Here is a 14,387-nt window from a genome sequence, read left to right on the forward strand (position 1 = left end):
CCATTGTGTATATGTACCATATTTTCTTTATCCATTCTTCAGTTGAAGGGCATCTAGGTTGTTTCAGGTTCTTGTTTCTTTCTTTTCTTTCTCTCTCTGTCTCTCTCTTTCTCTCTTTCTCTTTCTTTTTTGTCTTTTTGGTTTTTTTGAGACAGAGTTTCTCTGTGTAAGCTCTGGCTGTCTTGAAACTCACTGTGTAGACCAGATTGGCCTCAAACCCTGCGATCCACCTGTCTCTGCTTCCCAAGCACTGGGATTACAGGTGTGGGCCACCACCACCCAGCTGTATTTTGTTTCTTGAGATAGGTTCTCTCTATGTAGGCCTGGCTGTCCTGGAATTTGCCATATAGACCAGGCTGGTCGCAGACTCAGAGATCCATCTGCCTCTGCCTCGGATTGCTGGGGTGAAAGGTGTGTGCCACTACTCCCAGCTCAAAAAAAAATTTTTTTTTTTTTGAGACTGGAGAAGGCTGTGCTTTGCTTGAAAAAAGAGGAAAAGACTGAGTGGAAGGAACAGTGGAAATATAAAAGGGCCATCAGATTTGCAAGCTTGATGGAAGCTAGTAATCAGTGTGCTATCATATCTGAGCTCAGGTCACATCCTGCTCCTACTTGATGGGGTGGGGGATGGGGGTGCAGATATTGAGAGGAAAGAGAGTTTAGTTTTTCTTTATATTGCCTTGGAAATGGAATCATTGATCTAGAGAGTGGAATATGTAATTGAGGACTTGAAATGACAAGATTTCTTGAGGGGAAAGGTTTGGAGCTACTGAAATTATGGAGCAGATATTAAGAATAGTTACATATGAGTATGCTGGCCAAATAAATTTACAAGATACCCAGAGAATGTGCTAGGGTGGTCCTAGGAAAGGACAACTTCTTGGAGCATAGTGTTCCTCATGAAGACGGTCTCTAGAACTGTGCAGTATTTTTCAGGCTTTTTTCAGAGATTATATATTCAGAGATTATATATTTGTCTAGAGTTGGGAACTCTAGATTTTAATTGCTTGAATTTAGGAAGATTCTTTTTTTTTTCTGCCTAAAAGAGAGAAGCAGGCAGTAGCTTAAAAAGCCCTCAGTAGGTAAATCATAGATAATTCCTAAATTATGGAAATGTGTTCTTTCCATTATTGCTTGTGTTATTTTTGAATTTTTAAAAATTTATTATCTTCTTATCACAGGATGTGTATGTGGACATACATTCCATAGCACATTTGTGGAGGTCAGAGTACAACTTTATGGAGTCCACATTTTTTTTTTTTCAGTTTTTTGAAACAGGGTTTCTCTGTGTAGTTTTGGTGCCTGTCCTGGATCTCAACTTTGTAGACCAGGCTGGCCTCGAACTCACAGAGATCCACCTGGCTCTGCCTCCCCAGTGCTGGGATTAAAGAGGTGTGTACCTCCACCACCTGGCTAGAGTGCACATTTTTATAGGTTCCTGGGGCTTGAAGTCAGGTCACCAAGTTTACACAAAAAGCACATTTATCTGCTGATCTCTCTCACCTACCCTATTATTATCTTTTTTTTTTTTTCCCTTCAGGCACCATCTATTGTAGGCAGGCTATTTTAAACTCTCTGTGCAGTCCAGTCTGGCCTCAAACTCAATTCTCATTCCTCAGCCTCCAAATGATAGAATTATAGGCACATGCCACACCTGTCTCATTGCTTATTTTTACTTTTACCTCTTTTTCTTCCTCCTCTCTCTCTTTCTCTTACTAATTCAGCAAATATTTACTGACCACTTGTTGTGTGCCAGGAACTGTCCTGGGTGCTGACACATGGAGTTGTCCATATAAATAGTGAGATAGATAGATAGATAGATAGATAGATAGATAGATAGATAGATAGGTAGATATTTTTGGTGTTTTGAGGCAGGGTTTCTCTGTGTAGCCCTAGCTGTTTTGGAACTAGCTCTGTAGACCAGGCTGGCCTTGAACTCACAGAGATCCGCCTGTTTCTGCCTCACAAGTGCTGGGATTAAAGGCTTCACCACCACTGCCTGGCATGATTTGATTTTTAGTGATTGATGTGCTACTGTTTTAAGTGGAAACAAGAAGAATGTTAGTTTCACATTGGTTTATGACTATTACCACTGGTATGCAATTTTATATGGCCAACAACAGTCTTGGAATTACGTTTTTTTAGTGAAAGTGTCTATTATAAATACTAAAAGCATACACAGAGTTGTCATAGTGGAACTCTAGAAGCCCTTAATATTTCTTTCAAAGGTACAGTGACTATTCCTTATGTTTTTCCCAAGGACTACTTCTTAGTGAGTTTCCCTGTTGTATACAAGACAGAACACTGAATACAGTTAACAGTTAGCATGAGTCAGTCTTTTGTTCCACACTTGCAGAGGTTAAGTATGAGAATTATGTTCTGTAAAGTCTTTAACAGCACATCAGAAAACATAAAGGTAGGAGTTGTGTACTTGATTCCCTATTCCCTTAGAGGTGCATTTGACCTACTTCATTTGACATTTATATGCTTATTGACCTGAAATGTATTTTATCTTTCATATGTGGCTCTCACTCATGGAATGTAATGATCTTTTTTCTGGTGCCTTGTCTAGCTACAACAGAGTGGAACTGTGTATTAACAGAGATTTAGTTCTATTATAGATTTGCTGACATATCTTGGACCTTACTTGTTTGGTGTTATCCTTCCTTTTATTGAGATATTATCAAAAATGATGAACTTTTTTTTTTTAGACAGGGTTTCTCTGTATAGCTTTGGAGCCTGTCCTGGAACTCATTCTGTAGACTAGGCTGGCCTCGAATTCACAGAGATCCACCTGGCTCTGCTTCCCCAGTGCTGGGATTAAAGGTGCTCCACCACCGCCTGCCAAAAATAACGAGCTTTTATAGGCATCTAGTTGATTATGTTTAGGTGTGCCACGTTATGTAAGACATGGTGTTTGCACGCTGAGAGCTTTTAGTCTACTTGAGAGTCATACATGGGCTGTGATACTGTTATTAAATGTATATCTACCTTAAAACATTGAATTCTTCCTGGAAGGAAGCTCCGCAGTGAAGACGGAACACTTTGTCTTGGCTTTTGAGGAAGAATAAAAGGATTTTGTTTTACTGGTTTGTGTGTAGGTGGGTAGAGGTGGAACAGTGTTATAAGTAGACAGAACTGTGGCACATATATAGTAAAATATGGCAGAAAGTGCACTAAATAATTTGAGCGTGTTTCAGATATCCTATTATGTGCTGAATCTACACCAGAACTTATTAAATCAATTCAGTCCCCAGAACACAAGAATCTGAAATGATTATGTAGCTACTCTACTCTGAAGGATGTGGATAGTAACTTCCTACTCCTTTAATGTGGCTTCACATAGTGGAGAAACCTGGCAAACACCCTTCAGCCAGAAGATCAAGTTCAACATCATCAGTGATATCATGTTTCCACTCCTTTTTTTTTTTTCTTTTTTAAAAATATGGAACACTTCATGATATCCTTGTGCAGGGGCCATGCCAATCTTCTCTGTATCATTCCAATTTTAGTATATGTGCTGCTGAAGTGAGCACTGTTTCCACTCTTGAAGGAGTGAGAAGTAGCACTTCTTTTTTTAAACCCATTGCCCTGCTCTACTCAGAAAAAAAAAAATTATCCCATTGTAAGGGTGTTCTACAAAATACTTGACCACAGTTATCAAGGAAAATGAAAATGTCTTAAGAAAAGCCAAGAGGAGCCTAAGGAGACACAATGGCTACATACAGAGTGGGATCCAGGGATGTGTGTAAATACTAATAAGATCTCAGTGGAATGTGCACTTTTGTAAATGATAATGTGTCATTATGGTACTTTAACTGTGACAAATGGACCAGGTTAGGACCAGGGTAATAATGAGCATAGATTAGGTTCAGGGTATATATAGGAATGCTCTGTCTTTACAATTTTCTTGTAACTTAATTGGCTCTTAAAAAAATGAAGTTTTAGCTGGGCGTTGGTGGCACATGCCTTTAATCTCAGCACTCGGGAGGCAGAGCCAGGTGGATCTCTGTGAGTTGGAGACCAGCCTGGGCTACCAAGAGAGTTCCAGGAAAGGCACAAAGCTACACAGGGAAACCCTGTCTCGAAAAAAACAAAAAAGAAAATAAATGAAGTTTCTTTACATATTTTAAAACTCTAGCACAGCAGCCTTGTGCTGTCATTAAGACTTGGTGGTTGGCTGAGCTGAGTAGGGCAGTTCTTCTGCTCCAATGTTGTATTGGCTGGCTCTGCAATCAACTCGATGCCCAGTTGTCCAGAAATGTCCAGAACAACTCAACCCATGGCTGGCAGCCAGTGTCAGCTGCCAGTTGGGAGCTCAGCTTGAAGCTGTTGACTAAGCTCTGAGGAGCATCTCCATGTGACCTCTCTACTTGCCTTAGGGTGGCTGGGATCCACCAGGGTATGTTCCAAGAATGCAGAAGCCACAGATACCTTAAGGCCCAGCCTCAGAAGTCCTCCATGTTCTGTCAAATTAAAGCAAATCACAGAACGGCTCCAGATTTAAAGGGCAAGGGCAGCATTGCTGCCTCTCACCGAGAAGATTGGCAAAATACTCCAGGCTGTCTTTAATCTAGCACACAGTGATCAGAGTGCTAGATGCCAGATTGAAGAAGGGACAAGAGACTGGACGATTTTAGACTGCAGAGTTTCCAGAATAGGCAGCAGATTTGGAAAAGGGAAACGAAATCCTCATTTTACTGTACAGTTTGCTTTGACTAGTCTTGATGGAGGAGATAGTCTAAAATATTTGTATCTTGACCTTGAGGTCCAAAGAAAGAGAATCTGAGCCCCACCTGGTAACACATAACCATAATTCCAACACTGAGGCTGAGACAGGAGAATTACAAATTCAAGGTCAACCTGGGCAACACAGTAGGACCGTTTCAGACAAATGGGAGCAAAAGAGTAATTGGCCACCCAGCTTGCATGCGAGTCCCTCTGAGTCCTAAGCTTTCAAAGTAGGTCCTAATGTGAGGGATGAGGAGGGTACATGTGATTAGGAAGCAAATACCACCTTTCTGGGGGCAGTCGTGTGTGTGTGTGTGTGTGTGTGTGTGTGTGTGTGTGTGTGTGTGTGTGTGTCTTTGTCTCTCTGTGTTTTTGTATATATGTCTGTGTGTCTGAGGCGGGGGTGGGGGGGGAGATAGTCTCCTGGTTTGTGTGTGTGCCCCATAGCATGCTTGTGGAGGTCAGAGGACACCTTCCCAGTTATTTCTCTCCTTCAGCCATCCATGTTCCAAGGATAGAACTCAGGTCATCAGGCTAGGTTGCAAATGCCTTTACTAATTGAACCATCTTACCAGCCCTATATCCCTCCCAACCCCCCAACCCCGAGGTTTTTTGAGACAAATTTTCCCTGTGTAGTCCTGGCTATCCTGGAACTCTCTCTAGACCAGGCTGGCCTGGAATTAGAGATCCACTTGCCTTTGCCTTTTGAGTGCTAGGATTAAAGGCGTGTGTCACCATACCTGGCCTTTTTTATTTAGAGTAGAAGTGTTGATATACTGCACAGGTTGGCCTGGAACTCCTAAGCTCAAGTAATGCTCCTGTTTCAACCTCCTGAGTAATTGGTACTACAGGTGCGTGTCACTGTGCTCTTCCATTTACTTATTTGTTTTTGAGAAAAGGATTCACTATATAGCTTTGGCTGGTCTGGAACTCACTATGTGGACCAGGTTGGCCTTGAACACCTGCCTCTGCTTCCTGAGTGCTGGGATTAAAGGTGTGTATTACCATGTTTGGCTCCTCCTTTATGTTGCTTATGAAGAACGGACTATGATGATCATTTTCTGTTGGAGCCTATTTAGGTTTCCTAGTGGCTTTACCCAGCAGGTCTTCATAAAGAGGATGATTGGACCACAGGCCTGAGTACCAAGTATCTGAGATGGTCTGCACTTGGCTGTGCTGGGGGTGGGAGGAGTCTTTTTCTCCACAGTCAGGACAAATCTCTCTCACCCGCCAGGCCCATAGACGCTCAGACCCAACCAAGTAAACACACAGAAACTTATATTGCTTACAAACTGTATGGCCATGGCAGGCTTCTTGCTATCTACTTCTTTTATCTTAAATTAACGCATTTCTATTTATCTATAAATTGCCACGTGGCTCGTGGCTTACCAGTGCCTTACATCTTCCTTGTCATGGCAGCTGGTGGCTGGCAGCTTCTCCCTCTGCCTTCATCTTTCACTTCCCAGAATTTTCTTCTCTACTTGGCCCACCTATCTTCCTGCCTGGCTACTGGCCAACCAGTGTTTTATTTTAACCAATCAGAGCAACACATTTGACATACTTGAACATCCCACAGCACTTCCCCTTTTCTTTTTTTCAAAAAGCAAGGTTTTAACTTTTACATAGTAAAATTGCAGATAACAAAAACAATTATCAGGCAGGAATTACGGTTACAATATTAAGGAAGATATCCTATCTATCTTATATCTTATATCTTATCCTATATCTACCTTATATCTAAGGTTTAATATCTAACTTATCTTTTATCATAACTGAGGAAATAACTATCTAGTCTTCAACCACATCAAAGACCTCAGAAGGATATAATATTACCTGAGAACCGGGAGAAGGATGCAAGCAACTTTTGGGAGTCTTGTAGGGTCGACAGAGACAGCTGGCAGCCTGGACAGTCACCTAATGTTCCTTTGTAAAGTTGGGGCATTTGTCTTCAGCCCATAGGGCTAGAGTCTCTTGGTCACTTTTTCTAGTGTCCTGTAGAATGTCTGGCAGTTTCCTCTGAGAAGCAGGAATCTGAAGGACCATTTCATCAAGCAAAGTTCAGTGGTCACCTTTTTATGGGTCCTGTATGTCCAGTTGATCAAGTAGTCCAGGCAAGAACAGTTTCTTGCCCAAATGGCTATTTTTGCCAAGGTGAAGATAAACTCCATGTGAAGTGTCTTCAATGCCCATCCTCCTCTCTGAAGAAAATCAGTGCTGCCAGAAAGTCTAAATTTTAAAAATATTTTAAATACCATATTCTGTAGACCTTTGAAGTGTTTGAAGATTACCTGTCTATCTGAAATATATCTATGTATACCTAGAAAACTTAACATGACTATAAGTTTAACTATCATAGAAGACTAATTGCTCTATATTTCTTAATTATCCATTACAATCTAAATGAGTTACATAAACATAATACCTCAAACGAGAGTAGAAATATACACACAGTATAACAAAATTAACTTTAAGTTTGTATCAATAGACTAAAATCTATACCAATGTAAAACATTTTAAACAAGTTGTTGTTCTTTAAAAGTAAGTTCATTAATCTACCCTTTCATCCTATTATATCTATATCATATGCCTCTTTTTTTTTCGTTAGAAAGAGATCACATTTATAATCAACCTAATTTAAATAAAAATACTTGTTTTTCTCTGTCCCACATCAGAGGGCTCTTCTGATTTGGGACACAAGAATCTCAACCTTTTTTTTTTTTTTTTTTTAGCAATATGCCTGGGTTTAGAGAAGGAGTGAGCCAATTCCATCTCCAAAGCAAGCTTGATATATTTGGGAATTTGGGCATAGTTTCTCTTACTACTTCCTGCTGGAGGGGGGCGCTGTATCTTATGCGGACATAAAGAAAATTTTAGGATTATGGAGTAGTCTGTGAGGGTATATCTTTTGAGCCAGTTGCGTTTTGGATGTTGGATCATCTGGGCCATGGTGTCATCGGAGACCTTTCAGGTGGTCTTGGCTGATCAAACCTGATGTATCTTAATCTGGAACAAACCCACATCCTCTGGCTTTCTGTGGAAACAAAAGCAGAGAGTCTTTTCCAAAGCAACATATCCTTATATCCAAATTTTGAAGTCAAGGTACCTTTAAAATTTACATATTTGTTTAACTCAACAGCTTTTATGATCACATCTTTTTTTTTTTTTTTTTTTTTCAGTTAAAAATCCCCAAGACAACATAAACCAGATTCTCTGTGTAATATCCATCTTTGTAATACTGAAACGCCACTGTGGCTGCTGGCTCTGCCCACCTCAGGTTTCCAAAGTGGCGGTGATACAGTTTACCACCAGCTCTGGGTCTGGAGCCATGTGTACCATCAACTATCAGAAGCAGTTCTATCAAAGCAGTGCATACCCCAGAAACCGTTTTTTGTTTGTTTGTTTGTTTGTTTGTTTTTTTAAACTAGCAAAGGCTAAATCCACCATGCAGCAGAGTAAAGTGTCGCTTATAGATTCCTCATTCCCGCCACACTGCAGGTCAGACGCACAGCCAGGAACCCACCATAGTAGCTCAAACTGGCAGGCTGCCGCTAACTTGAGAGAGACAACTAGGAAGCTGTTTTTAGCTCCGTTTTAGAATCTTTTTGTCAGGTTTTAGGTGGAAACTCTTGCCAACACATTGGGCGCCATTTGTAGTTGGAGAGCCTTTCTCCAGGTCCCACTAAGCCCCAGTAGTGCGGTAGCTCATTTATAAAATAAACACACAGACATTTACATTATTTAAACTGCTTGGCCATTAGCTCAGGCCTACCATTGTGTAGCTCTTACTCTTATATTTAGCCCATTTCTATTAATCTATACTTTGCCACGTGGCTCGTGGCTTACCATTACATTACCTTATCTCTTTCTTGTCATGGCGGCAGCTGGCAGTGTCTCCCTCTGCCTTTGCTTTCCACTTCCCAGAATTTTCTTCTCTGCTTGTCCCACCTATCTTCCTGCCTGGCTACTGGCCAACCAGTGTTTTATTTTAACCAACCAGAGCAACACATTTGACATACTTGAACATCCCACAGCATCCACCCCTTGGCATTCCTTTAAAAACCCTTTGGCAGAGACAGTGGAGGCCCAGTGGACTAGGATCCAGGCCCTCCTAAGGCTGTCTTATATTTTCTGTTTCTCTGCCCTCTTTACTTCTATCTCATATTCTCTGTGCTGCTACTCAAGAGTACTCTGGGGAAAAGTGGAGGTGGGATGGCCCCCCACAATTTTCAACTCCATGGCTATTTCTTTTTTTCTAAATCATATATTTCTTCATCTCTCATACTAGGAATTAGAAGCCTGGGCCTCATGCATGCCAGGCACTCTACCACTAAATTATGTCCTCAGACCTCTTCTTACTTTTTATTTTGAGACACAGTCTCATAGGTAACCAAGCAGGCCTTGACTTTGTAATCCTCCTGCCTCAGTGATTCTCCTCCTTCAGCCTCTCAAGTGCATTGTCACAGGCCTGTGCCACCAGGCCTGACTGACATTTCTTATTTAAGTTTAGTGTGTTTTAGGTTGATATTCTAAATGAGTTGGTGTTAGCTTAGTGGTTATAAAAAGTATATCTGTAGTTTGGAATGTTGGTTTCTTTGAATGAAATCTAAAGTGAGTATAGTAAAAATCACCATAGCACTGGGTAGTTGTGTTTTTGATAGTATCTCCGAATTTTTTTTTTTTTTGGTTAAACATTTATAATAAAGAAAATAAAGCTAAAAGTTACAACTATAGATTTAAGTAGCCATGCATCTCACTATTCACTACAAATAAAAGCATTTAATCCCATGTGTGGTGACTTACATCTTTAATCCCAGCATTTGAGAGGCAAAGGCAGGTGTATCTCTATGAGTTCAAGGCTAGCCTGGTCTACATAGAGTGTTCCAAAGTAAATTTAGTCTTTTTCTACACTGAATTCAGTGATCTTCTGTTGATTTACTTATCACTAATGACAGTTAAGCAAGATGATTTGGACATAAAAATACACATTAATATTTATATTATCTTTTAAAAAGTTCAGACACCTTTTGCTTTTTATAAGTTTGAGTGTCTCTGCATTAGACTGAATCTGCATTAGCAAATTATATAAGGTTTCATGGGTCTTGAAATCAGATGATAATTGTGGGTCTGAAGAGTGGGGGGGGGACTCACAGAAGCATGTTCAGGAATAGGATGGGAGCAGCTGAGACAATATGGAAAGGATGACTTGGCTGATACGAAGTGTAACATGAATCTTAAAGGTACTTATCAATGAAATCAAACCTGAGGCCAGTTATTGGGGTGAATGCTGGAAGATCAGAGAGACAGAACAAGCCACAGCTACCTCACCTCACCAGTTCCTCAGCTGGTCTTGTTTCCTCAGACTGCAAGCTTCTGTGTCCTCATCCAAATCAATCTCTGCTGAACTGTGCTGCTCCAAAGCCCTAAAAGCTTAACCAGCCAAATGCTTCTAGTTTCTGGTCTTCACGCCTTATATATCTTTCTACTTTCTGCTGTCACTTCCTGGGATTAAAGGCTGGATTTCTAGGATTAAAGGTGTGTGCTACCACTGCCTATCTCATGTTTAATATTGTGGCCGTCCTGTTCTCTGACCCCAGATAAGTTTATTAGCCTGCACAAATTTTGGGGAACACAATACCACAAAGAAGTAATAGAGAAGAGGAGGACTTTGTTGCAGCTGTTGTTACTCTTGTTATTACTGTGCTTTGGGTTGGTTTTTTTTTTTTTCTTTTTGTGATTCTGGGGTTGAACCCAGGCCTGTGTGCTAGTCAAGTGACTGCTGCTGAGCTGTAGTACTGTCCTGTTGGTTCTTTTAAAATCTGTGTATGGGTGGGTTCTGAGTTTGAAGTATTGGGGTGCCTTCAGGCACCCCAGAGAAAATATTCGGTAGGCCTTTGGGGCTTCAGGAGAGAGAGAGACAGAGGTAGAAACAGACAGTGCAAAGAAGGAGGGAAGGAGGGCAACTCTGTGGGGTGTATTGGTCATTGCAGCCTATAGGAATGGAGGAGTTCAGGCTCTGGGTGTCCAACTACAGCAACTGTTTCAGACTGTGTCGAACTCTGGCATGGGCAAGGGTTATCTGGGGTGTCTTTCTTTACTTTTTCAAGCAGCTTTATTGAAGTCTATTTCATAAGCCACTAAGTTTACCCACTTGGTTGGGGCTATAGTTCAGTGGTAAAGCATATATTTAGCATGTGTGAAGAAAGCCCTGAGTTCAGTTCTCATTGCATACTTATGCACAGACACATATAAACTTCACCAACTTTAAAGTATTAGTTTAGTAGTTTTTACTATGTTCTCAGAATTATACAGCCACTTTCTAGTTTCATTTCTCTTGCTGTGATGAAACATTCTGACTTACAAATCTAATTCACTGTGCATGACTGAGGGAAGTCACGGCAGGATCCTGGAAGTAGGCCTGCTTGCTATTTCACATATTGTTTCTGACCAAAGAACCCACTTCAAAGCCAAAGAAGTAAGGCAGGGAAAGTGGAGGATGCTGCTTGCTGTCTGGTAGGCAGATTTATGCTCAGCTAGTTATCTTACACAGTTCAGAACTTCCTGCCTAGTGAATGCTGCTGCCCACAGTGGGCATCAGTTAACAGTGAATACAGTCTGCGACAGACATACACAGAGACAAATATGATATAGGCATTTCCTCAATTAAGATTCTCTTCCCAGGTGATAATAAATTGTAAGAAGTTGACAGTTAAAATTAATCAGGAAATTAAATAATAAATTTTTAAAAGAAAAAAAAAACTAACCAAGAGAAATAACTAGTACAACTTTAGAACATTTTCATTACTCCCAAAAGAAAATTCTAGGCCCATAGCCATCACTCACCATTCATTTCCTCTGGCCTAAGGCAACTATTAATCAACTCCCTGCCTAAATGGAATTGTGTGTTCTGGATATATATTTTTTTTCCAAGACAGGGTTTCTTTGTGTAGCCCTGGCTGTCCTGGAACTCATTCTGTAGACCAGGCTGGCCTGGAACTCACAGAGATCCACCTGCCTCTGCCTCCCAAGTGTTGGGATTAAAGGTGTGCGCCACCACCACCTGGCTGGATATTTTATAAACATAAAATCATACTTTTTTTTCTCTTGTAACTTCTTTCATTTAGTATAATGTTTTCATAGTCCTTCATTTTGTGGCATATTATTAGTATTCTATGAGTTTGTCGGGGTTATTTATAAGAGCATAGGTGACTCACTAATCTCTGTATCACCAAAAAGCCAAGCCTGGGTGACAGCTCATGAAACCTCCATCCCTGGAGTCCCCCTTGGCAACTTGCAGGTAGCTTCTATGTAAGAGTATCTTCTTTCCAGCAGTTATTACATCTTGGGGAACGGCCTTATGGATATTGTACATTCCAGAAGCTTCCTGAGAAGCTCGGTTAATTTCCTTTACTTCCTAAGTATTAGAAGCTTCTCTCCTCTCTCTAAGAAGAAATGTCAAATTGATCTTAAATGGCTATTTCACTGAAATTTGTTGTTTGTCTACATTTGCTTCTTGAGATGGGGTATATAGCTTGGGGCTAGAACATAAGCTAAGCATTTGCAAGACCCCCTGGGTTTATTCCTAGCACTGAGACACACAAGAAGTAATTGTCTTATCAGTGTCCTGTTGCTGTGGAAAGACAGCACAAGAAAGGCAACTCTTACCAAAGAAAAGCATTTAACTGGGGCTTGCTACACTGTTTCGGAGGTTATTCCATTATCATGGTAGGAAACATGGTGACACTCATGTTCATGGCACTGAAGAAGTATCTGAGAGCTTCACATCCTGATCTGAGAGAGGGAGAGGGAGAAGAGAGAAGAGGGAGGGAGGGAGGAAGGAGAATGGGAGGGAGGAGAGAGAGACACTGGGCCTGGAATGGGCTTTTGAAACCTCAAGCCCACCCCCAGTGACTTCTTCCAACAAAACCACACCTCCTAATCCTCTCAAAATGTCCACTCCCAGGTGACTATGCATTCAGATATATGAATGGGGGCTGTTCTCATTCAAACCACCACAGTAATGCTTCTTGGTCTAAGAACTTAGTCACGCTGTCCACCACACTGCTTTTATACTGGCCTTGGCTCTCTGGTAGTTGTACTGTTGATTCATTGAACTGCTGAAGTATAAGACTTCAAAAAAAAAAAAAAAAACCCAAAGACTTAATGTAATTCAATAAGAGAAGAAAGCAAAATGTAGTGAGTCATAACTATAATCCCAGAACTCAAGAAGCTTAGGCAGGAGAGTGGTGAGTTTGAAGTTGGCCTGAGCTACATAGTTAACCATTTCTTAACAACAACAAAACAGGAGAGAGAAGAGTGCTAGAGCAACTAGGTAACCATATGTGAATGCATGGACCTCCATGTTACATACCATACATAAAACCTAATTTGAGGTGATCCATAGATCTGAGTGTGGGGCCAAAAGTATAAAGCCTTTGGAAGACATATGAAACATGTCTTCATGGCCCTATGAGGCTGTGAAAATTTCTCAGCAGGACTGTGGTGGTTTTGTGTTCCCTGAAATATTGTGTATTCCCCGAAATAAACATATCTGGGGTCAGAGAACAGACAGCCACTAAAGCAAAGCCAAAAATGGTGGCTAGAAAATGGGTCAGAGCAAGCCATAACAGAAGTTGGGCGGTGGTAGCACACGCCTTTAATCCCAGCACTTGGGAGGCAGAGCCAGGTGGATATCTGTGTGTTCAAGGCCACTTTAGAAACTGCTAAACTGGTGACCCACGCCTTTAATCCCAGAAACCCAACCTTTAGTCCCAGGGAGTGGAGGCAGAAAGAGAAAGGTATATAAGGCGTGAGGACCAGGAACTAGAAGAGAAAAGCATGTAGTTAGTTAAGCATTCGGCTGGTTAAGTGTTCAGGCTTTGGAGCAACACAGTTCAGCTGAAATTCATGTGGAGGAGGACTCAGAAGCTTCCAGCCTGAGGAAACAGGATCACCTGAGGAACTAGCAAGGTGAGATAGCTGTGGCTTGTTCTGCTTCTCTGATCTTCCAGCATTCACCCCAATAACTGGCCTCTGGTTTGAGTTTCATTAACAAGTACTTTTAAGATTCCTGCTACACAGGACAGTTGTTAAATTGAATTTCATTAATTTTTCAACTTTCATGGTAGCATATGCCTCTAATTCCAGCATTTGAGAAGCAGAGGTAGAACTTTGAGACTTTCTGTTTAAACACCCCAAAATGCAATGGAGTTGGGTGGATCAGGTCACTAAACCTCTGCTTCTCTTTCCATCCTGGCTACATTCTCTCAATTGCCTGTCTCTGCTTTTCCCCATTACTTACCTGTTTGATTAGCTTATTGAGGACTAGTAGCAGAACCTCACTCACTAGGGCTGTCAAGGCTCCAGCTCTGATCCTAACCCCTCAGTAATGATAAAGACGCATGAGAAAATCAAGTCTGGAAATGAAGAGAAGGAATGCCACACGGCACACTATCCTTATTGCTGAATCTGCCCTCCAGATAAAGATACATGACTGAAAGACAGGATGGTTGAGGATGCAAGACAGAGGAATCACCCAAATGTAATAGTTGAACATGTGATTAGATGAAATTGCTGTGGCAGAATGTGGGGAGAAATGCTCAAGGACAGATGCTGGGAGAAATGCATGCTTAGGGAATAGGGAAACAAGGACTAGAATT

At 41.2% G+C, this 14,387-nt stretch overlaps 1 protein-coding gene and 1 pseudogene across 4 annotated transcripts in view; one reads left to right on the top strand and one right to left on the bottom strand.

The window, feature by feature from the left end:
• The window catches only part of Tnrc6b (trinucleotide repeat containing adaptor 6B), a 234,678-nt gene that overhangs the window by 63,696 nt on the left and 156,595 nt on the right, over positions 1–14,387 (top strand). The window lies entirely within an intron of this gene.
• On the bottom strand, positions 3,440–3,536 carry LOC118597557 (annotated as a pseudogene).

The sequence above is a fragment of the Onychomys torridus genome, chromosome 16 (genome assembly GCF_903995425.1).
Source record: "Onychomys torridus chromosome 16, mOncTor1.1, whole genome shotgun sequence".
Classification (NCBI taxonomy): domain Eukaryota; kingdom Metazoa; phylum Chordata; class Mammalia; order Rodentia; family Cricetidae; genus Onychomys; species Onychomys torridus.